The sequence below is a fragment of the Diprion similis genome, chromosome 9 (assembly GCF_021155765.1).
Source record: "Diprion similis isolate iyDipSimi1 chromosome 9, iyDipSimi1.1, whole genome shotgun sequence".
NCBI lineage: Eukaryota > Metazoa > Arthropoda > Insecta > Hymenoptera > Diprionidae > Diprion > Diprion similis.
In genome coordinates this window covers 1,889,525-1,912,049 of record NC_060113.1, presented here as the reverse complement: position 1 = coordinate 1,912,049, position 22,525 = coordinate 1,889,525, and the positions used below count along the sequence as shown (strand labels likewise).

At 38.3% G+C, this 22,525-nt stretch overlaps 1 long non-coding RNA gene across 1 annotated transcript in view; it reads right to left on the bottom strand.

Annotated features, from left to right (window-relative positions):
- Nucleotides 1–22,076, bottom strand: part of LOC124410348 — a 37,599-nt gene extending 15,523 nt beyond the window's left edge. The window contains exon 1 of the long non-coding RNA XR_006929597.1: nucleotides 21,978–22,076. This is a non-coding gene — a long non-coding RNA (uncharacterized LOC124410348). The remainder of the gene's footprint in view (nucleotides 1–21,977) is intronic.
- Between the last annotated feature and the right edge of the window lie 449 nt (nucleotides 22,077–22,525).

Genomic DNA, 22,525 nt, shown 5'->3' with positions numbered 1-22,525 from the left:
GATATTATTTGAAACCAAGATTTTCATCATGCAATTTCAGTATTTTCCATTCTCTTACTTTCAGAAGAAAAAAATCTTCGTAGCTCAATCAACCTGATCCTTAAGAAATTCTCCATCGCTCCGTGGAGTTTTTCGCACGTGCAAAATCTGCAATATTGACAGTTCTCTCGGTATTTTTGAAAAGTTGGACAAGTATTTATCCGTCGTTAAGCTCTTACAGGAAACCCTGTCTGAGGTTTTTGGTCTGCACAGGAAGGGAAAGAAAGATAGATAGAGAGAGAGAAAGAGAGAGAGATTTTGGTATGCTGCTGAAAGCCATGCACGAGGGCGAATGTTTGCTTAGAAAAATTAAAAAGAGAACCTGTTACTGGGTCAGTTTCACCCCACGTTCAGGGATGAAATATTCAGAAACCGAGCGCCGGAACCAGAAAATGTTTTCCCTAATCTCTCGCCTCCACACACCGACTTTCACGCTCCAAGAAGGTACAAAAGCACGAGGCTCGGTATACTTAGGCTTTCTTCGCATCCGTTTTCTCCTTCTTTTCCTCCGGCTCCCGACGGATTCGCGCCGCTGAGATAATACCGCGTGGTTTCTACTATAGCTTGTCGAAATTTGTTATTCTACAGCCTCCGCCATACCCTCAACTACGTTTCGTTCCCTTCTATACATATACATGTATACCTGTTCCACACTCTACCAAGCGAAATAAAAATTGCAATAAACATTATCGCAATCCAATCGTAATCCGAAAATATTACCGCAACACCCTACTAAAATCTTTAATCTTGTGATTAGGAAAGTGTTCCAGCCGTTACTGATGGTTACTACTTTTCGGCCGGAAAGAGAAGTCATTTCAAGTTACTGGACGGGAAAGTAGGTATACCGAGTAAAACTTTCGCGGATCAATCTTTTTCTCTCAACTTGTATTATACAAATTATTTTTGTTTCGTTTGTTATTCTCTTACTTTGTTACAAATCTTACAACGATAGTTTCTCTCTCTCCCTCTATCTTTTTTTTCTTTTTTAATTGTAAAAATACTGCAATTTTCAGTAAACCAAATTTAACGTACAACATCAAAATTCAAAAAACTTTCAGACAAATCTTGCATAATCTATTTTATAATTTTATTCAAGGAATTTTTTTTTTTTTCAGATGATGAAATAAAAACTTGTGAATTTAATTGATAGGATTTAGTTATCCAATCGTGATTTTTTATTCACACGCTCACCTTGTCCGAAAGATCGTTCTTCATTTTACGTCTGAAATGAATTTTTTCACATAGAAAGAGAAAAAAAAAAAGGTCGAATAATGATACGTCCCACATTTGCAAAACTGTTATTACATTTTTTTTGTTTTCATTTTCTGATTGAAAATTTTAGATCAAAAAGCTCGTCGAGATTGCGACTCGCATATGTCTGCCAGATATGGGAAATTCCTGTTTCTACCTCCATACAAAAGTGTTTTTGAAAAATTTATGAGGTTATTTTGTCCCCTTGGTACAGCGCGTGCATATAAAACATACGGCTGTGCACAAATTATATCGATACCCTCAGGAATCCGTTCCCACTCCACGGAAATAATATATATGTATACACGAGTTGGCAAAGCTCGGCTGAAGCCGCGCCTGAGGGAACCGAGGGGCTAAAAGCTCCGAGGCAGGAGGCTGAATATGGTTTATTCCTTGTTTGTATGGGTTGTTCATGCATTAAGGGCTTGCTTTGTGGCAAGTTTCTTACTGCTGAGCTGGTTTCGCCCCCCCCTCCCCCCCCCCCCCCCCCTCCGGAAATTGATTTATCGGCACAAGTTTGTGGCTACACAAGTCTTACACCTAATGCCCTTAACTTACGCAACTGCCTCCGGCTGCTTTTCCATGTGAATTGCCATACACCCGATGTTCGAAATATCGATTTTACACTTTCATTCGAAAGGTGGTCAAATTCAGAACAAACGAATTCCGATTCTTGTTACAATTTTTTTCTTTTATTCGATTTTTTTTTTTTTTTTTTTTTTCTGCGAAAAGTTTACGGAAATTCGATAAAAAAAATTTGTTCAGAAATTTGTAATAGTTTGCGAATTTTAGCATCTCTTTTCGTCAATTTACTAAAGCGAAAATTTTTTTCTTTCTTATCAATTTTATTATATTTTAATAAAATTATATCCTTGTACAGCCACAAATAAATGATAAATCTTTTTTTCAATCGCGTTTAATTTTGTACGTTTACAATCCAAGCGGTCTAATTGAACGGCTCTGATATGCAAAGCAGGTAGCGTGAGCCGGTGGTTTATAATATTTGATATTAATTTTAAATCCTGCAGGAAACGAAGATTACCTGGGGATACCGATATGATTTCATTATACTGTCAATTTTCTCGATTACCTGGTTATTATTGGTATAACAAAAACAGTGGATATTTGGAGGCGGGCAGTTCATTGTCAGAGTTATAAATTCGAAACGCGTTGCTTTCCGGTGATATTCGCAGTTGAAATTAATACGCGAAGTCCATATACCCTGTGCAAGCCACACAACAGCTGACCGCAACTCGAGCCGATAATAATTCATATTTACGACTTCACTGACCAGTGAATTATCGCCATATACGTGCCACGTCTGTAGTAAATTACTATCTGCAACTATAGATGTGCGATTTATCGCCTTTCGCGATTTTGAAAAAAGCACGAAACTGCGCAGAGCAAGAATTATTATAAGAATTTTCAACCCCCCGTACGGTTAATTTGAATAAACGAAATACTCTTCGTAGTCACTCAGTACCAGCTTGATGGCCGCTTTGTACCCAAGAGGGTAAATTTATTACACAGATATTTTGAAATTATGCAATTTTGAAACGGGAAAAGTGCCTGGGTGTTATCATATGCGGTAGTAAAATAGAACAGAGGAGAAATATTGCGACTTGGAAAACTGCATGGTGGTTTTTTTAAAGTAATTTTCCAAAATTTTTTTTTTTTTTTTTTTTTTTTTTTTTTTTTTTTTTTTTTTTTTTTTTTTTTTTTTTCTGTCTATGAAACTAGAAAGAATGTGAAAAAATTAATTACATAGGTATGAAAATTGGTGACGATGCTCACGAAATTGGGTTTGACAAATAATAATAAAGATCCTCGCAGGTGCAGCAAGTAAAATTCGTTGGTGTAATAACACGGTGTTAAAAGTTACGAGGGAAAACATATATATAGTCGGGGAAACACATCGAAAAACTTATTTCATTCGCGGCTGAAAGTTGGGCTTCAACCCCCCGGAGCGTCTGCAGCTCGAGGCAACTTTAGCATCATCTCTTACCTCTTCGCTCAAGTAATAAACAATAAACAGGAGTTCAGCACTTGGAGTTCTGGAGGCTCGTTCGTAAGCCGATTACTCGATCCTCCCTTCCGCGTTTACATCCAGCAAACCATCCCCTAAGCCGGAAAATCCGTGGCCAACTGCACCTGCCAATGGCGCAAATTTCTGCGTGATTGCGCGGCGGAAAATTGGGTTCAACTGTTAGGATTACAAGTGGAAGAAAATCCGGTTGATTTTGCGGGTATAAAAATAAAAAAAAAAAGTAAAACGAAATCAGCTCTCAATTTGAGCCTGTAGTGTATTTATCAGGAATTTCATTAGGGTTTTATGTGGACAAACGGGGCTGGAGTTACGAATCTGAAAAGTTCCGGAAGTGCCTAATTCCGAATTATTTGCTGGCGAAACTTGTAGTACAGAAATCAAACTTTGGAGAAACAACAAAGTTTCTAATCGTCGGAAACCTGGTGGTTCAAAGTTCCAAAATGTAAGATCGATGTTTCGGATTTTTAAATACTCTCATTTTCGCACATTCGGCATTTTGCCATTTCGGAACTTTGCACTCTCGGAATTTCAACTCCGCTACTTCGTGGAAGAATAATTAGCAACTATTATATTAAGAGGGAAAAACGTTGAAAGCAGTGAATTACAACACATTCCAAGAGCTGGTATGGTTAAAAATTTCAGAATGCAGCTAGATAACATTTTGCAATTCAAAAACAAGCTGCATGCGCTGGTTTGCAGCTCTGCAATTGGAATGTATGAATTCGCATTTTGCATGCAGATAGATTGAAATTGTTTCTCGGAAGGAATACTGGGACTGAAAATTTCCTTAAACTTATTTCTTACTCTGCTTTAAAAGATTTTTATCGCGTCATGCGAGGCTTGGTTTCATTTCCCGAAAAACATACGATTGAGGTTCGAGAAGTTCGAGTTGGGTTTACTTTGCGAATTCGAATCTACGATCTCCGGTCTCCTATTTATTGATATTGGTAAGAAATTTGCGGGCGAAATCTTTTTCTGCCGGGGAAAAGTCGTTCGGAATCCTGAAAAAACAGGCTCTTATTCTGAAAAGTATATGAAAGCGAATCGAGCCTCGGAGGATATTGAATTTTCGTCAAGGAACTCCGCAGGAATACAACTTGGCTCGGGTGTTAAGGGGGTGAGGATTTAATTACATCCCGCACCTTGCGAACTTTGAAACTCCAATAAAAAGTGGGCGAGGTTGTAGACTTGATTTAACAGCAAGCCAAAGATTAGCGTGCAAATGTTGACAAACTGTCCATGTAACTCTGAACTTTGCATTACAACATCAAGCTCGAAACCGTGAAATCGACAATTGTTAATTCGCTTTTTTACACTCTCTGTAAAATTAAAATGGGGGGGGGGATTCATTCCTGCGGGGAATTTTCGCGCGTTTGGGGTTGCCGAAGAAATTCTCCGACGCGGCAAACTTTCGAGGCCCTCGTGGTCTAGATAATGACGGGATTTAGGAGGAGGGTGCGTTTAGTTCACTCCGGTGTCAAGTTGTTTATTCGCCCGTGAAACACACGCAGAGTTCGCGAGTTCACGGAGACAGACGAGGCTATTGATCTGCCCGGGACCACCTGTAGCCTGCTCTTGCTGTACACACCGTTTCCACTTTTCAGGGAAGGCTACGAACCGTCTGCGAATAAATACTCTCTCTACTCGCAGAAATGTCGTTTCTATGTACAGATTTCGATACCGACGTTTTACCGACATTCTTAGCCAGATCACAGCTCAGACGCAAACCCTTTTTTCGGGAAAAGGTTATCCCCCGCGACTGGTCAATTTTATCGATCATCGATAAGTTTGTCGGTATCATCGATAAAGTTGACCAGTGTGGAGGTAACTTCAAACTGAAAAAAGGGTTTGTGTCTGAGCTGAGCTTTATCGATCGTCGATATCATCGATAAAGTTGACCATTGTGGAGGTAACTTCCACACGAAAAAAGGGTTTGTGTCTGAGCTGTGAAGCGGCTAAAAATGTCGGTAAAATATCGGTATCGGAATCCGTATGCAGAAGTGGCTTTATGAAAAAGTTGCAAGAAATTGTATATTTAATTGAGAATTCGCGTTGATTATTTTTGAGAAGATTGGTTGAACGAAACTCAGTGCTTTTCATTTATTTAAAGATCTTGGTTTGGGTATTCTTTCAATGCTACGTATCATCGCAGCTCTCATCGCAGCATAAAATATTACCAAAAAATGAATTCCGGTAGACACGTAAAAATAAAGGTAAAATTCAGGGGCTGTTTAAGAAGTTCTTTATATTCTCCATCCCCACGCGCTTCAACGCGTCTAAAGTTCTACTGTAACTAAAAGCAAACATTTCAGACTGTTCGCCGTTTCTGTCAGTCTATCTTCTGACATTCTTAAAACCGTTTCCGTTTCCGTTTTCTTCGACCGCGAAAGATTTTCGTCCTTTTTCATACAGACAACTGCAGTTCCGTTTCACGACCAAGTATTGCCTTGAAGTAATATAAAACGGCGAGAGTCTTCATTGAATAAAAGTAGAACTTTGAAGGGTGCAATTCTGTCGGCGGTTTCTTTTCCCTCTATCGCGTCATAAAAACTCGGTCAAGCTTATTTCGCCCAGTTCGTATAAACATCGATGAAAAGTTTTCAACCGTGTAAGGATCTGAAATTAAAAAAGTAATAAACTCGTGCATCTTTGGTGGAGAAGTTCAGTTTTTATTCCCGCCTTCGTACCTCGATGGACTTCGTTTCGATAGAGGCGGGAAAATATTAATACCATGCAGCACTGTAGTAATCATTTTGAGCCCGCGGATACGCTGCAGACATGAATTGAAATATTTCGCTAGGTGTACATATGCAATCTCAATCCCAGTTCAACCAACGTTCGACGCGTTTTCCAATACGTCGAGGGTGTGTTTCTCGTTTTTACCTATCCGCCGGACAACAATTGCGATTTTTTTAACCCCCTGTTACATACGCCACAAGTTTTCACCCCCAAAAATAAAATGCGAAACAGGCGTGACATAGCTATGAAAAATATGAATTTCTATTTTAATATGATTTTTCACTTTTTTTCACAAAAACGATATTCGGAACCCCTGAAAAATCTACATCCGTGAATACAGAGAAGTTTTTTCCAAAGAATCGGAAAAAATTGTTCCGTTTCCAAGGGTGGTGAAAGCCGTCAAGACCGGGGATTTCCAGGCGTGTTCGAGAGGAAGAGAATCCATCCAGAATGGAATTCGTGGTCCAATAAATTTATTTGTCATTTTCGAGGGTAACAACGAAAATCCGCGACTCGATTACCGATGACGTCGACATATAAAACGCGTGGCAAAAAGTCAGCCTCAACCAGTTCGTTAAATACCATCCGGCAGGTGCTTTCATTTTTATTTCATCCGCGGGTCGAGGGTTGGAAATTTTTTTAAGGCTAGAAAGTGCGTAAAATTTTTTTTTTTTTTTTTTCATTTAAAGATAAAAAAAAACCAAACGAAAGAAACTAAATGAAAAGGAAAAGAACAGAGAATATATTACGTAGCGAAAAAAAAAAAAAAAAAATGAAAAGTGCGTATGTGATTTTCCCGAGGTAGGGAAAAACTCCGTTAAGTGAGCCTGCAGCGAGTCTGAATGAGTCGATTCTCATTTTATACACTTGTATAAGGGCTGAAACTTTAATCCCGGTTGCACGGCAAGTCTGAAGCACATCCTTGAAACTTGAATTCCGAGCTGGAGGATTATATTAAATCTATACATAATATGCATAGATATATGTGTATATGTAAATATTTCAGGATTATTGCCGTTGTTGTTCAAACTTTTTTTTCTCTCCTGAGAATTTAAACTTTCAATTATAATTCAGATGATACAGGATTTCGCTGTAATAAATAAAATCTCGGTAGGAATCAAATATCTAAATCAAAAAAGAAAGAAGAAAAGTAAAAAAAAAAAAAAAAAAAAACGAGAATATTCGGTCGGTGAAAACGCAGCGTTAAAAAATTAATAATCCACGCTTTGTTTCTTCTCTCACCGCGAATCGTCATCTTATAAATTTTTGAAAGAGTAGTCCGCCTCTCGGCTAGTCGCGAATAAATTTCCCTCACGTTGTTGCCAACGCGTATTTCCGTTACGCTGGCTTCCAACCCTGATAACTTCCGGCTGTTCGCGCGCTCTATTCACACGTTGTGGTCCAAATCTGCTGGGAGTTTCCACAATTATACAGATAAACCTCGGAACTTTTTATTATAAACACTAACGAGGCCTGGCCGAAAATGTTGAGCAGATATTTGGTTAGCGTCCTCTAAAAAAAACTACGTCCAAGTATAATAAATCCAAAATGTTCACCGAACATCCAACGTCGTTATAAAAAGTTCTGCGTATTTTTACCCCATTAAATTTCCTCTCTGCCATTAAATTGTTCAATATCCAAACTGTATAGACGATTCGGAGCTTAGTTCTCAGGCAGCTTTGATAGAGCTTTCGCCTTTGTGCTTTCCCGTTCCGAACGCTGATTTGCCCCGAACTCGCAGCCCTCGGAGCTCCGACTAATTGAAGGAAGGTCAAGTGATCATTGAAACTAAGGTGCGAGGAAGCGAATATATTATTTGATTTTCGGTGTAGTGTATTATTGCGTTATTATTAACGCGTTCGCGTTAATAATAACGATCGTACTTGGCGATGTGCTCGATGCTCGAGAGAAGAGGATCGTTATTATTATTATGATTATTATATCGCCAGAGAAGGAGGTTTGAAACGCGTTATCTGTGGAGAAAAAATTTATCGCCCCTTTTGCTATGAGAGAAGAAAATGACGTTTTCCAGTTTGATTACATCTTTTCTTCTCGCGATTGCAGAGTGAAGGGAAAATTACGGTCCGACGAATACTGGGGTGGAAATCTATACGTATTTTTCTCGGTTTGCGTGGGGGTGAATAATGCACCTAGCCTTACCCTGAGCAAATACTTCGCCGTGTATCCGGACGTCTAGATGCAATTCGCGATGCTGGGAACTTGAGAGATATTTTTCGAGGCGTCGCGACGCTCTTGAGATACGCGACGATCAAACGCGCCGACACTTATCGACGGCTCAGCTAGCACGCGACGTATGTTCAAGACGATGTATATCTTAACCCTTGACAGAAGATTTTCCGCACCGATAAACAATAGCGAGGAATAAGATCGAATAAATTCACGCGCGTTTATAGAGCGATTTTTCACGTCTCTTCATCGGCGCGCTTTTCTATAATGCTGGATAAATTTCCGCATGTAGTTGACGTGAGGTTTAATTCGATTATGTTTATAATTTTCACCGTAAACGGAAAAGATGGTTCTGGATGCTGAATGAAAATTAGTTTTGCGTAATTTACTGTACAATATCATATTGAACGCGATCCAACTGAGGGTAACAAAAAAAAAGAGTTTTCTCAAGAAGTTTTAACTGTCAATATTGATGTAAGCTTTGAAAGGCTTGATAAATACACTTTTGAGTAACAGAAATTTTTTTTTTTTCATCGATTTTAATCACTTTTTATATTACTTAAATGCAGCATGTTAATGGCCTTGGAATGAACCACACGTTTTTTTTGAAATTTTGATTTTAAGTTAATTTTTTTTGCAAAAAACGGTAGAAAAACGCGGTCGTTTTCACCTTTTTTAAAAAATGCCCGCCATTTTGTCAATTTTGCAAATATCAAAAATCTTATGATTCATTCCAAGGCCATTAACATGCTGAATCTAAAACCGTTCGATTTTTTGGTTTTACGTTAACCATCTTCCAGAAATCATCAACACCGCAGACCTACTTTTTTTCAGACTGACTTTCAACTACGATTTTCGTGTATAAAAACTGTTTAAAATCAATAAAAATTTTTTTTTAATATTTAGAGTTAAGACTTATTAAAAAAATTCTTGAAAAACCCTTTTTTTTTGCTCATCAGTTGGGTACACCCCTAAAAAGAATGTTTAAATCATACCATTTTTGAATAACTATAACAAACGAAATATGTGTTTTATACGCAGCCAAGCACCAAGGCAATTATCTCATTCGCTGGCTTTGTTTTACATGCACTTTACACCCGCGCTCGTCACGATTTCTCAGAAATTTCGGAATCCAGCTGCCGCTGCAGCGGATTTTGCAAGAAAACAATGCGCAGCTGTGAGCTAAGAACATGCGGCCTTCCGTTGGCCGTGGAAACAAAAGCTGGGAAAAACGGTACCTCCAAACATTATTATTATTATTATTATTATATCCATGCATGGCGCTGGCTAGCAGAAAAACCCCAACTTGACCTGAAAATATCGGGTGAAATTATTCGATTTTAATTCAGCTTATCATAAACGATTATAATTAAAGTATAACTAATATAAATATACATTAAATAAAGTTTTTGCGAAATCGAAACCGTCCGAAAAAATTTTCTTCAATTTCTCGCGAAAAAATTGCGGGATTTTAAACATGTAGAAAATTTGCACTCGCGGCTGCTTCGGTATGAAGTAAAATCTGCAAATCTCGCTGTGCACCAGCGCTGCTGCAATTAATGCATAATTAGAAGCATTTTCCCCGAAGTGATGAAAGAACGAGTGTGAATTCCTACCGCGTTAATTATAATTAGTCGGCGTTAATTCGCCTCGCCAATTTCGCACAAATACCATAACGCACGTCATCCACTCTGGTTTCTTTTCGCGAGTAGGTATCTTATCTTCGCGACTTCGGCGCTCCTTTTGCCAGTGGCTGCGAAAGGGTGCAGGGTAAATAGAGGAAATCGTGACTGGGGGTTGGGGGAGATGAAAAGGTGGGCACTGAAGCTGCGTAGGGAAGCATTTGCATGATGTCGCTCGAGTTCGCTCCCCGTTGCCATTAGCCCTGTTTGCCTCAGAGTCTCGCCTTGGCTTTCGACCATTCTTCAAATTACCCCGAAGTGTTCAGACCCTTCGCCGATAGATCGTTAACGCCCCCTTCGAAAGGGCCAAAGACCTTCGTTGTTGGGTGGTTGGCATCAAGGTGTGCAAAACCTCGGTTTTCTGGAACAAAGAGACCTCGAGGTACCGGATATTCGAGATGTTTGAGGCACCGCGGCTCAACCAGTGATTGAAACTAAACCCGCAGAAAAAGAAGCTGATTAAATTGGTCGAATCGAATTCCCCCGAGTTCAGAATCTCAATTTGTTTCATCAAATTCGCTTTCGTTTCCCGATTTTCGGCCGTCGTTTCCCTGCAATTTACTTTTGCTCTCCCTTTTTTCTTTCCTCTCTCTATATATATGTATATTAGGGTGGCGCAAAAAACCGTCTTTTTTTTTTTTTCGAGTCTCGTGTGACAAAATGTTAGTTTTTGATGTTTTGAGAGCCCAATCCAAAGGACAGCTCAAAAAAAAAATAACAATTTATGAGGTCGCTGCAAATTTTTTAAAATGTCAAAAAATCATATCAAAAAAATTATATTTTCAGTGTTTCGTTTGATTTTTAATTCATGTCGTGGTGTATTGTTATCGATTCTTTCTTACTAAATTGAAGAAAAAAAAATTTATGAAATTTTAATATGAATATTAAAAGGTCGCTCGAAAAGATCTAAAGAAATGCACCAAAAAATTGAAAAAAAATTATGAGCGACATTTCAAAATTCAAATTTTGAACTGAAACTTTCGGAAACATATTTTTTTTTTGTCTATAAAATTACACCGTAACGAGAAATTTTTTTTTTTTTTTTTTTAAATCGATTTTTGACGATTTCTGACGTTTTAAAAAATGTGGAGCGACCTCTTAAAAAATTTGTTTTGAACTGTCTTTTGGAGTGGGCTCTTAAAACATCAAAAACTAACATTTTGTCACACGAGACTGGAAAAAAAAAAAAAAAAAAAATAGTCGGTTTTTTTGCGACACCCTAATGAATCCAATTTTCATCGTTATACACGAGAAGTGTTTCTCGCTGGTACATCTACTCGTGGTTACAAATAAATTTCACGGGGTGTCGAGCTGGGTGTGATAAACATTGCGAATATGCCTGTATACATATATATACAGAAATATTTTTACTTTCGAAAAGAATAGCCGTGATATCCTGACGATTCTTATTTATCTGCCACTCGATTCAAGAGCTTCCTTCGTGGCTAAAATGATCGCCAGGGAATTCCGAACTAACTCGGGTCCTGCAGGCTCTTCCGTAGATCCCGAGACGAGCGACGAAAGTAAAGAGAACGAGAAAAATCTCTGATTCATTCATCGATGAGAATAATTTTTATCGATCAAGTGACATCTTTATCTTTATCTTCCAGGAGCTCGAAAAAGACTTTGAATAATCAGTTTCGGAGATGGGATTTCGAAGCCGTTAAATTAACCCTCGGAACACTGTACAAAAGTCTAATAATATATTCACGTCCTTCAACCCCAGCTCGTTTAATCGGCGCAAAGTCCGCTTATTATTATTATTATTATTATTATTATTATTATTGTACAGTCAGAAATTCTCTTTCCATTTCTGTGATATCTCTCTGGGAGGGGGGGGGGGGGGGGGGGGTTAATAAGTAGTACAATTTCAGCTCGCGGTGCTCTTCTCTTGTTGGTTGTTATAATTGAATACGATAACGACGGGTTACCAGTGCACGGAAACAGGCTGCGCAAGGGTTGGAGCTTCGTGCTTCAGTTGGCGCCCAGAAGTGCGTGTGCAAAGGAACTCCGCAGACACCGATGGTATATATAGCGTTGTTCGGTATTATAAACCCACGCGTTTCCGGAACCGCAGAGGCTGCCGGAAATTTCAATACCCTGAAACCCGGTCGAGACTCGAACTGTTTCGAACGACGTGACTTGGCCTGGAAATCACCTGACCTCAGTTTATACCCACCAATCATCATCCACTCACGATTCTACACGCGTTCGCTATGATCTCAGACGTGAAAGGAGGAAATCAATATGGATGTCAAAGCTTTGAATTAATATAGATCTTGAAGCAATATGGGGAGTTCCATTCGAACCAGATCAACGTCTGACCCTCACCATTTCTGGTTAAAAAAGAAAAAAAAAGGCGGGTTGGGTTCTCATGGAATCCTGATTTAAAGTCACGATTCAAAGACTTTCGAATACACGAAATGGTCTGAAGTCGTCCCGTCTTTCTATGGAATCAGCTTCGGTTTCGTGAACCCATGTAAAGCCGTTTTAATTATCTTCCAAATCTAAAAACTCGTTTAAGATTTTGTATCACTGGACGAAGTCAGTGATCGAAGACTTCGGGAAATCTTCACAAGCTTATTTTCTTAATCTATCTATGAAAGTGACTCGACGTCTTCGAACTTGGGAGTCGGATGTTTCACCGGAACATTGAGGTTGAGCCTCGTGGATTATCCTGATCCCGGAATTCGTTTTCTCGAATGAGAAAGGTCGGATGTAATCTGACCTCCGAGGACCTGGTTATGTTTAATATAAATGGCTATAGAGATAGAGGCGATCCACGCGTGAAGAAACATAATTCAACTGGCTGAATATTGAATTTTATTCGACACATGTGCGTTTATTATATGCGCAGACATGTGTTTGCCGAAATTGTGTGCGAATCTCTCGTATCCGCTTATCTCTCAGTCTGCCAAATTTATGACCTAATAAAATACTCAAATTGAATGATAATTGGGTTGAAAAAAAATGTCTTGTAAAATAAATCCCGTTAAAATATCTCGTCTAAGTTTGTCTTTTTTAAAACTTAAGTGCGTTTCTAAAAACGATCATCCGACGAAATCGGATTACGATTTTCTGCTTTTATTATATCGTACAAGCGACGAGTTCCTAGTCAATACAGAACGTGACCAGCTACTTTGTACCTTTAAAATGTACTCCATCATCTCGGGGAATTCGATTTTCAAGCATACGGTAGAACCAAAGAACAGGCTACGACTCTTAAGATATGTTCATTGACAAATTTCAGTCGCATTCATTTTCAATTATATTACATGAAATGAAAATCCGTATGGAAAGTGAAGGTAATGAAATCGGGAAAATGGGAACCGAGAAAAATTTCTAGTCGAGATATAAGGGATGTGAAAAATTCACTAAGAAACAAATAAAATCTATGTTGGTACAACAGAATCTGCGGAACTGCACTCCGATACGAAATGGAAAAGAACCACCACCACCACATCAAAGAGTATCAACCCATCATCCGTGACATTTTCTATTTCAAAATAGAGATACGATATTTTCTCCGAATGCACTTTGACACCCACCACCCACCCCGATACTCATCGAAAATACATTCACCCTGTCTGTCTTACTTTGGCCTCCGAGTTCAAAGGTCACCTGTCGTGGGCTGGAAGTGCATGTATTTCCTGGTTTCCAAGCTTGGAAGATCGAATCAAAGGTCAATCCGTTGTAATTAACGTCGTGCGAATGAAAATAGCTCGGGAATGCGATATAAAATCTGAGAATGGAGCATTATTGGGTTCCATCAAGTCGACACTGACCTCCTGGATGTCCTCGCAATACCGGATCCTTCAAGTGTAAAAATTTTCTGCAACGTCGAAGGAATTTAGTCGGATTTCAGTACAAAGCACAGAGAGGAGGAGACCTTTTCGTGAGTAAGAGTAATATCAATTTGAGAATGAAAGGTACAAAGAAAGAGAGGCAAACGATTGTGAAAAAGAAATTTATGAACTCTGTTTTGTCCTCTGCTGTTGCAAAGATTCAAGCATTGTGGTCAATTCGCGTTGATTATTTTCTCCTAGTTTCTTTTTAATACACGTGAGGGCGACGCGCGATTTGGTCCGAGGTCCTTTTCACAAGGAATCTTCGCTCTCGGCATTGGTTTCGAAACCCACCACCGAGGAGCCATTACCTAAATGGATTTCTTCGGGAATAAAAAAATAAAAGAAGAAGAGCGAGGTTGCGAGTGAGTGGGGAAGTGAAAAAAAATGTCTTCGAGAATATTACGACCCTCGATTCACAAAACGACAAAAAAAAAAAAAAAAAATTGTTTATTTTTTTTTTCTTCCTCTCATTTTTAACCCACATGGAAATGAATTCGCATAAATCCCTAAGGAAATCAACCCAAGTTCTACACCAGCGTTGTATAATTATCTGCAAAAACATCTCGTCGGTGGGTTTCATCGATGGTTGTATAATTTTTTTTTCCTTTTCTTTTCCCCCCTCTTCTTGGCATGCAGCAAAATACGAATCCATACCTAAGTACACGTCTTATTTCAGCCTTATGCTATTCTTTCTATTCGCTCTGTGGGAAAGTCACAACAAACTTACGGCTCACTCGACCGGATATGCGATGTGCAGGCTCGTAAACGACGAGATATATTGCACGGAATAAAATACGTTTGCAGAAGCATCGGCACAGGAAAAGATGTCGCGGAATAAATGGATTTCCGTATGTTTACTGCACCAAGACTTTCCGCTTCATTTATTACCCCATAAGGTAATCCCTGCGACATAACTTGCATTATTACAATACATGTTACACTTACACGTTGCATAATTTTTTTACAATCCATTTTGCTTCGTTTTTCATATTTTTTGCGAAATACTCGCCATTTTTGCCATTTAAACGCGCAGGAGTCGAATAAAATGTACGCGAATATATCATCCGAGCTTTTTTCTCGATCCATTAATTTCGCTGGTAATTAGGAGAATCTGATTAACGCGAAAAAGTATATTTCCAGACGGAAAAGCAACTCGTGTATATAAATATAGGTGAGTAATAACGAGAAAGGAAATTAATCACTTTGGGGGGATTTTTCCCACGGTGATTCGGAAAAACGCGCTGATTTTATTATCTCACCAGATTCAGTGTAACGCTCGGTAATTTCCTGGAGCAAAGTCGCAGCCGTTAACTTAAATCGGAATTACGTCATCAGCTGATACGTGAAATTCTCGGGGATGATTATTCAGGATGAAATATATTGGGAATGGGGTGAATTATTTATCATATTATAACATTTGGCAAAATGAAAATTTTTTTGAATCCACTACCGTGGCGATCGCGATTAAGGTAGAAAATTTCTTCTAAAAAATTCAATATCGAATAAAATGCGGTGGTATTTTCGAAAAATTCTCATTGATGATGACGAGGGAGACCTGAGGTTTAATGGCGGTATTAAGCGGATGCCTTTTTGAAAGAGTGGATCTAAAAGGGTTTCAAGTTCCGGCGGCAAAAAGCGTCATTCAACCCCCGAAAATTCGGTTCTTAGTTTTCGACGTTGTGAAAAGTGATCCAGAGTGTATGAGAGAAATACGCGAATGATGGAAGGCTGCGGAAATTTAGTGTCGACAAAGGGAAGGGGATCATTTTTTATGATACCAGATATTGGAGTGGGATTGACATTCCGAATTTGATAAGTTCCGAAGGTACCAAATTCCGGATATTTTCGTCGCGAAACTTTAAGTAGAGAAATCAAATTTTGACGAAATATCAAAGTTCCAAAAGTGCGAAAATTTTTAAATCTGATGTATCGAAATTCCGAGTGATCGAAGATTTTCAGTTCTGTGAATTTCTTGCTTTGTCAAATTTCATCAATTTGATCTTTTGATGTTTTTGATTTCCGATATTTTTACCTGGTCATTCTGTTTTTCGGTTTTTCTGATTTTCTACACCGTGCTAGAATATTTTAACTTTCGGAAGTTTACTAAATCGAAACTTTATTTTTCAGAATTTTCCTTTATCGGAGCTTGAATTTTTGAAATCTCGCATTTCCGAACTTTGTACCATCGTGTTTCCGGCCATTCGAAACTTTGTTGTTTCTCTCTCTACTTCACGTTTCACCACCAAATAATTCGGAATTAGCCACTTTCGGAACTTTCCAAATTCCGAACTGCAATTCCGCCCCCAGCTATGCAAACAAAGCAGGGAGGAAACCAGGGGTTTAAATTTCTCAATTGCAATCGAATTCTATGTACGTGTGTTACCAACAATTACTTTGGTGGTTGAATATCTGCAACATTGTAATTAACGTTAATATCTCCATTATCGTTAATCAAAATATATATATCTATGCATATATGTATATTTGTTTTAAACCGATATTGCAGGATCAGCTCATGTATAACGATCATGCAAGCTTTGCTTACGAAAGCGAACAAATTACCGTGTATTCTATCCAATCTGACATTTCCCAGAACTTTTGCATGGCTTTTTCCATTTTTTTTTATTTTTTTTTTTTTTTTTTTTTTTCTTGTTTTATTCCTCGTTTTGATAAGAGCAGAAGAATCATGAAACGGCGGGGTCTTCGCTTATCTAAAACTGCGAATGAAATGTATATAGTAGCCATTGGAAAACCGTTAGAGAAGCATATAAACGCCTATCTCTGGCGGTGCTTCAGCCGAGTTTTCTAGCCGCTCCAGGACCAGAGAATATATACTTTCATCCCCTTCGTTCTCCGCCCTCTTTGCGAACACTGAAACCATCACTTTGTCAACCTGCCAAGAGAGAATGGAACCCGGATGAAACGCGATATTGCACCGCCAATATCAGCTCTTAATCCTATCCTATGGTGGGTTATGGTGTATTCCATGAGTACGTAGGTATAAGCGAGGAAACGAAGGTGCAAATCACCCGGAAAAAACGAATCTCACAAACGATTCTTCGAGTCATCGCGTAAACAAGACGATGCATAATTTCATTGGATTTGACCATAAAAGCATTCGTTATACGAAGGGAAAAATTAAAACGAAATGAAAATCACATTATTCAATCATTTTTTTCATAAATAAATTTATATTCCCTGACAGGTTCCATTACTGAGTTCAATTTATTCATCAATGAACTCTACAGAAATCGTCGGGGCTAGATTTTGGACAACAATATTATACAAACATTAACATTTATAAATTATAAATCATTCACGGATTGATTTTTTTTTTTTTTTTTTTTTCATCGATTCACGAGCGGAAGGAAAAATCTTTTGTAAATAAAGAGTTATTTTTTATTGGCATCGAACAGATTCTTCGAGATGTTTACAATTAAAATTCAATAGTTCAATATCTTCGCCGGATCGAAGAAATTTTCATCAATCAGATTTAACTTTATAATATCTTTTACCGGGTAAAATTTTTGCTCGATTAACTCGAAGCGCAACTTTTGAACCTTTGTTTCGTAATTCTTCGCGATTGGATGGTTTGTTGTTTGGATTGTGAACTCGATTCATTCTTAATTGGCTCGTTTTCAAACGTCAATACCATTTTCACGATTGAAAATGAAAGGAGTGGCGACTGGCACCATTAGGAGGCTGGAGACGAACCAGACACTCAACAGCAAAGTGGTACGAATATCTCGTCTGCAGAGTTGCCGGCGTTAATTCCCGCAGAGCTTTTCCCGAGCTTCTGCATCACTCGAAAACTGTAACTATATGCAATTCTCTTGAAACAGTCAGGCAATTAATTGTTTACGTCAATTTCCTACTTCCAATTAAGGCAAGGCATTTTTCTTAACCGTAAACCGTGCATAATTATTAATAACAAGAAAGATAAAAGTTGAAGTCCAAGACGCGCGGATTCATTAACCGAAAAAAAATAAGCTATAATGTACGAAAATACGAAGAAAGTGGGTAAATTAAAATCAGTCGTGAAATTTCATTTCATTTCATGAGATACCTCGTCTCTGAAATACAAATAATAATCTACAATCGTATTTCGACAGTCGAAAATGGTTGCAAGATTTCTGATCAGATTTCAATTATGCCCCGGAAACATTACAGTTTTACCGGATTTTTTTTTTTTAATCAGAACGAAGAAACCGATTAAATTGCGAAGCTTTAAGTTTTGCGAGAAATGAAAATAAGCAACGATTCCATTTTTTTTCACAGTAGTTAGTTCTCAACATTTTTATGACCAGTTCATGTTATTCTAATCCAAAACGATGTTCTCGTTCGTAGACAATTTTTTTACATTCATTTTTATCCCGACGTTTCTAGCGATCAATTTTCAGAAATTTAGGAATTATCGAGTATTTTGAGAAAATTATTTGCCAGTTCCGGTCACCATCTTGGAGAAAATTTCGAACCCTTGCATCCCCGTAAGTTTATTATTCTCGGATTGTCCGATATTAGGATAGGATCGAAGCGAGCAGATTCGAAAATGCTTTATTAAAAAAAAAAAAAGAAAAAAAAACCGATCTGGCTTATCGGAGAATTTGATAAGACTAGATAAAAATCAGACTTCTCTGATCTTCCAGATTTCTCCGACTAAGGACGGAACGTTAAGGGAAGTTTCATTGTTTACTCGGCAGTTTCGGGGTGGCGTATAAACCATATTCAAAGTGACCACTGACTGCACTGCCCAGGGCGAGTGTCGATTCGTGATAACAAGTAGAATATACTTGCCGGTGGGACACGATCCTCGCAGCCTATCTCAAAATGCCCGGGGAATTATTGGCTATTCGCTGTTCAAGGGATGGATGTAATCCGGCAAAACGGACAGGGAATATGGCTGCGATACATCCTTTGTATCGTGTGTGCGTGTATCTGTGTGTGTGTGTGTGTGTGTGTAAGAGAGAACGACGCCGACGCCTCGCGGGTCTCTAATCTACAGAGACGTCGCTCGGAGTCACATAATACCACCGAAGGAACAAAAGGACGCCGAGAGTCTTCAATCGAATCCCATTTTACGCCCCTGATGTCCGTTGTTCTCAAAAACGGCGACTGAGACATTAATGACTCGTGTACAAATAACACACACACACACAAAGCTAGACCGTCATAAATAACCCAAAGTAAAATAACCGAGAAGGAGAATAAATCGTAAAAAAAAAAAAATAAAGAAACCCATGACAAAAATAACCCAAAACTATAATAACGTGAAGAAATTCAACCCGAAGAAAAGTAGCGCGAAACAAAAATAGTCTGTGACAAAAATAACCGATGATAATAATAACAACTTGAAAAAACAATAAGTCACGCGAAAGATAACACGAGACAAAAATAACCAAAAGGAAAAGAATTCGTGACGAAATTAACGCGAATAAAAATAACTCACGGTAAAAATAATCTAAGACAAAAAATAATTCACATGACAAGAACAACGTGAACAAAAATACCCAAAAAAAAAAAATAACCCATGACAAGAATAACGTGAAAAAAAATAAATCACTGTGAAAATAACCTAAAGCAAAAATATCCCAAACAAAAATAACCTTTGACAAGAACAATGTTGACAAAAAAAAAAAAAAAAAAACTAACAATAAAAATAACCTAAGGCAAAAATAACCCAAACAAAAACAGCCCTAGACAAAAAAAAAAAAAAAAAAAAAATAACCCATGACAAATGTACACCTGCGCAAAAATAACACGTGACCAGAAAATGACAAAACATGAAATTACATTAAATTAAATTTCATTCATGATATTTTTGTCATGGATTATGTTTGTTGAGTTATTATGTCTGGATGATCAGGCCCTTTGAAAACGGAATTATCTAGAACCCTCGGACCATGCAGCGGCGAAGCTGCGAGAAAGAAAGAATGGGAAAATGAAAAAAAATAGCGCGTTCAATGCGTTGAAAAATTTTTTAGAACAAAATTATTCATAATGCTAACTTTGGGAATAATTATCGCGTTGAATAGTCGAGGCGAGCACGTATAATAGTTTTTTACACAGCGTATAGAATATTTTCGAGAGTAATCCCAGGGACGAATTTTTTCAATTCTTTTTGGAAAACTTTTTCTTCCTTTAATTCTGTCGTGCTTTTAGAAGTTTTTATACGCCATTCGCGTCGACGAAGTGTGAATGATCCGTTATATATACAGTTTGGGAGAATCTTTGAGATCATAAGTCGGACGCAAGCAAAAGTTTATACACGAGGAAGATTTTCCCTTAAAGAATGATTATACATCCGGCAATGGTGTATATAGAGCTCAGCTTGTCGTTTCAGAAATTACCGTGTCATACGCAAGCTTCGTGCATCTCATCGCCTGCTTTTACTTCTTTGAGATGAATCCTGTCAAAGAAACGTTACACGGACAGAAACCAAGCCTGCAGGAGACGAGATGACGAGATGCCGGAGGGAGGATCCGCCTCCGCTTTATTTTTATTCCTCCAGGATCAAACACCGTCAAATTTTAAAAATACAAGTATTATACCCTGTGTCATTTTTCTCTGAAACGTTGAAAAAGACGATGGAGGAAAGCATCCGAAAACTGTGTAAAATAATGTTTTTACCTCGGTTTGTCTTCCGAAAGCTCGAAAGCACCGAAGTACGTGTCGCATACTCAACATTTTTACCACCGCGGTCTTTTCCGGTAGATAAAAGTCACTCCTGTGAATTGAAAGCCAGGTATATATATACAAGGCAATAAAGAAACGGTTCGAGTGTCAAGTGGCTGTTTGGTAACGTCGAGACATAATTTATAAGTACTATTCAATTTTTACAGCAAAAACGTTCCGCAGGTTGTTGATGTAACCTGATATATTCCGTAAAAAGGTTTGAAAAATTTGTTTTTCCCATCCACGAGGTGAATAAGATCAACGTCATAAACATTCAGCTCGGGTATCGCGTGAGTGTGAAGTAAGTTTACTTCAAAAAGTTGTCAGGCATAAATCATTTTCGCGATCCTCATGCTGCAGGATCGTTTCAAGGCGAGGAAAATATCTAATTTTTCTGTTTTTTTTCTGCTTTATTTTTTTGAAAAGAAGAAAGATGGCTCATCATCCTTTTGGAATTTTCCTGAGATCTGGGTTATCGGTAAAGGTATAAAAGCTCTCGTCTATACGACGTGCGTAACACGATCCTCTGATATTTTATTCAACACACTTCGCATACCTTGTCGAACGTACATAGATATACAGAGTCGATGCCTGCGTCCTCGAGAAAGATGTCTTTATTTTTTATCCCTTATCGCAAACCCCTCGACGCTTTGAAAATTAAGGTACACAAATAAATATCCCAAGGATTCAAAGATCAAACGTATTCTGCCGATTATTTATTGGTTTATTTATTTATTTTATTTCAACCACTTTATCGTCTCGTTGAAAAAATTTTGGTCGGTATAAAATTTGTGTATTATTTATACAAGGGATGAGAAAAAATTTTACGCCTCAATTTCATCCCCTCCTTAAATATTGCCCGTCAAAACCACCGCATCCGTTTAACCTAACCTTACGCGGTGAAGTTTTCATTCTGGACGATTGCCAAACGTCTGGAGCTTCGCAATCCCATATTGCACGTATGCAATTTCGAGCTAGATTTCAGACCTAGGTCTCAACTACCGCGGCAAGACGAGCTCGCCGCACTACCTGTTGCTAACTTTAGGTCAAGATTTCGCTCGACTCAGGCGTTTTCGCGTTAAAACTTGCTCTCCGATTTTTTTCCAAATCACCAAGGGGGTTGAAGCTCGGTTCGAGTTCCCGCTTTTGAATTTTTGCCGCAAAAACGTCGCGGCGAAGATTGATTCGGGGGTTGAATAAAAACCGCACAATATTCTCCCGTGTTGTTTAAATTTTTAACTAACGCGAATATTTTCTAAAATTTTCCAAAGTCGTTAAAATATAACTTATCGCTGTTGAAAATATTCGCCGTTTTATTCACGATCAACGAATCGCAAGAATAATAGAAACAAAAGAAAATCACACAGTGCGAATCAATTTTATATACATAATATAATATTAAAGCCAAAAAATCGTTATTATCATCACCAAAAATATTTATGCACCTGGAAAATCGCGGATTGTTTTTCTCTTTGACTGGAAAATTTAGCCTTATTTATTGTGACTACTTACGACTGGATAACCTGTCGAAGTCTCTCAGTTTCACGACTTTCACTCGCAAAAACGGCTGGCCAATAACAGCGTTCGCTATGGTTTTTGGAGTTTAATTTCATAAGGACCGCGAGGGTAGGTTCCGATCACTTTTTCAATCACTTTTAAACACTTTCGATTTCATGAGGGAATTTCTAACTGTGATACAGGGATGCTGGCGCTCACGCGACTGGGCTTCTAGGACTAAAATCAGGGGTTCCAGCCAGGGCAGGTCTGCGCAATCGCACTTCCAACGCACCCACCTACGTGGATGAACCTGCCGCTTAGGTACCTACTCGTATCTCGACTACGCTGTGCATTTCAACCAGTCGACTAAATTTTTCTCTCAATTTTTAATTTCGCCAGAATTATCTAGGGGATGTTAGGTCTTTTTTACTATTTTTTTTTTTGCTTTTTACCATCATATTAATTATTATTTTTTTTCTACTTTGAATAAACTCACCGAAATTTGAACAAAACTCTACAAAAAAATTTTTCTCTGAGGCACGACGGACCCTCCCCCCCCCCCT